The 3,003-nt window shown below is 41.9% G+C and overlaps 2 long non-coding RNA genes across 2 annotated transcripts in view; both read left to right on the top strand.

The window, feature by feature from the left end:
* Window positions 1–248, top strand: part of LOC106724345 — a 32,248-nt gene extending 32,000 nt beyond the window's left edge. The window contains exon 3 of the long non-coding RNA XR_001360102.1: window positions 162–248. This is a non-coding gene — a long non-coding RNA (uncharacterized LOC106724345). The remainder of the gene's footprint in view (window positions 1–161) is intronic.
* The window catches only part of LOC102263388, a 212,200-nt gene that overhangs the window by 180,028 nt on the left and 29,169 nt on the right, over window positions 1–3,003 (top strand). The window lies entirely within an intron of this gene.

Here is a 3,003-nt window from a genome sequence, read left to right as displayed (position 1 = left end):
CCCAAGTAAGAATTACTTCTGCTTTAAGAATTTCTCATTTAATACCGGGGATGAAGAAATATCCTTTCCAAATGATCCTTTCCAGCCAAAGACTTTCTTTAGGAAACTTTTTTGCTTCTCCATGAATCCCATAAAAATAACCACCACCTTGTTTCTCTCAGCTTCACCTCCGAAGCCCCAAACTCAGCCCTGCATCTGCGCATGGCCGGCAGCAGTGTTGAAGAGGCAGGCCCTCCAGTTTGTCCTCTGTAGACAGTCTATCTCCCCTGCTGCACAAGCACTCCTGTCCTGCCACACCGCGCTGTCAATATTACTGGAGCATGGAGCAAGTTCTGGAGGCGATTTTATTATGCCTCATTATACCAGAGATAAGTGGAACGTACAACTCACTGCTGCCTGCTGGAGGGACATACAGATGCAGTAGAAATTTTATGCACATTTGGAAAGCATGCTTATTTTAGGATTTTGTTTAGAAATGAGTCACTTCTTCCTTGCTCATTTTCTCCTTTGTGGCTCTGTCTCTCAGAATAATAAAATTTCCTACTAGCTTCCACAGAGAGCTGATTAGTTTAAAATGTGTTAAAAAGTAAAGAAGCTTGTCCAGTGAAAGTGCCAAAGGGACAAGTCACAACCAATTTACAGTTTGCACAATAAATAAAGACCTGAAGAGGCCAAAGGGAGGGCTTGAGGTGAGTGCAGAGGATGCCCTGGAGCAGTGAACCTGAGGGGCCACAGAGTCCATAAACATCGAGAGGACATTTAGAGGACAGACAACCTCTGTTGTGCAAACAGACATTGGAGTACAGACACCCTTATGAGGAGGTCCCAGGTAAAAACGTGAAAGTCTTACTTAGGTGTAGTTACTCTAGAATTCCTTGACACAGATTGATTGATTGAGCACATAAACCACAAATCAAAATTTAAAAGATTCATCATGGATTCAGATATTTGAATTGGGATGGGTTAGGCAGTCAGATGGACAAGCGAGCTGACTGTGGCACTAGGCTGAGAAAAGCACATACCATACTTGGGTTGCTCCACTGGATCGGGTCAGTAACATCAGTGGGAGGACTCAAGAGGTCTGATGAGTGGGCAGGACTCCATCAACCAGGTCTACTTTTTTTTTTTCTAATATGCCAGCAATTTTCTGAAACATTTTTACTAGCTAAGTTTAAAAAAAAAAAATCTGGCCCTAGTTGAATCCTTTTGTGGAATGCTCAGAATGACCTGGCAGATAATGAGTCATTATGTAAAATGGGACTCTAAATAAACAGCTAATAGTTTGAAACATGAAAATTATTTTAAAATCTAATTTAAAGCTACTAGGTCATTTTTTAAAGGGGCATCCTTTTAAATTGAACTATCATCGAGAAAAATGGCACGGTTTCCTAGCAGATCAGCTTTAATACCTAAGTTTGGAGTGACGAATCGCTCATGTGCTCATTATTCATGACTATTGTACATGCACCATTTTAATCTTCATTTTCCTCTGTAGACATTAGCTAATTTATCTGCAGTAGGGCTCCAGAGCAATGCAGTATTGTGCTGTTATTGGGCAGGCAGAGGAATAAATGCAAGGTGAAAGGCCTTGATTCTCCAAGGTCTCATTTCTGAACATTGATCTGGCTGAAATATCAAAGACAAATGGTCGACAGCGAGCAAACACAAAGGTAAAATGTTTGATTGGAAAGTGTTGCTGGTGTTTACTTACTCAAGAAGGCTTAAATGAAGTAGGGATCTCGAAACAGTAAGAGCCCCACCTGGATTTCCACTTTAATGCTTCAGTTATAGCGCCAGAATCTTTGCTATCTGAGGATAGTAGCATCAAGGAGTTCCCCATACCTTTCCCTCAAGGGAGACAGAGGCAGCTTAGCTTTCCTGAGAGCTCCCCATTCTCTTTCAACTTCAGTCCTAAAGGGACCTCCTCAAAGTGAGCATTCTTACCCTGGGGCAAGTTGGTGCTGCTTTCTGTTTCTCTTTCTCTCTCCAACAAACAACCTTTAGTCATTCTTTTCACCCACCCTGCAGGCATTCAAATCTCTTTCCTCTGATGCATTCAGGATAACAGAACAGCTGACTAGCTTCCTAGGACCAGTAAAACTCTACTACCCTCTTTTGGTGATCTGGTTTTGTACATTTTTACTTGGTTTACCTAAAAGTGGTACTGCTGACATTAACCAGAAGTTGATTTGGGGGGATCTGGTAGAGCCACAAGTAGGATGTTAAGATTGTATCACTCTTGATCCCCCATAGACCCAAATCTTTCTTCAGGAGTTTTTCTGTATTGGCTAATTCAGCTTCAGAATACAAGGTATTGAGTAGGTTGTGGAGGTCTGCATGGTTTTATCACTTACTAATTATGTGATATTGGAAATTGGGGAAATTGTTTTATTTCTTTAAGGTTTAGTTTCCTCATCTATAAAATGAGAGTAATCCTAGTGATATACAGGGTGTCCTCAAAAATGTATACACACTAATAGCTGATAGCTCAATTTTGAAAATGAAATGTATTTTAATATACACTGCCTTTGTAATTATTCAAAGTATGTGAATACATTTTTGGGGGACACTCTATAATAGACAGACAGACATGAACAGAGCAGGAATGATTGGCCAGGTGCAAAGGTCACCAGAGTGGAAAGTCCCAGGTGCCTAGCAAGGGGCAACACTGGGAGGACAAGGGTTGTAGGGTAAGACCTTGCCCCCAGGGTGACCTTTCCTCCTGTGGCATGCCACTAGTCATGTGGTAGTCCCCCTTAGAGGAGGAACTAAGGGGCCAGAGAAAAGCCTACGACTCCTATACAAGCCCTTACATAACCAGTCCCTTAAGCATTAAGGCCTCAAGACAATGAGGTTATGACCCATGTCAAATAATATTAGGAATAAATCCTCAGGTCTGTTGTGTTAGGTTAGGTGGCTCAGGAGGCGGCGTAGGAAATAAAGAGTCGAGTGAGTCAGAAAAGAAAGAAAAGGAAAGGTTTATTGCGTCCCCGGGAGACCCAC

This window comes from Myotis brandtii, unplaced genomic scaffold, assembly GCF_000412655.1.
Source record: "Myotis brandtii unplaced genomic scaffold, ASM41265v1 scaffold8, whole genome shotgun sequence".
In the NCBI taxonomy this organism is placed as follows: Eukaryota; Metazoa; Chordata; class Mammalia; order Chiroptera; family Vespertilionidae; genus Myotis; species Myotis brandtii.
This window is presented reverse-complemented; position numbering and strand designations above follow the sequence as displayed.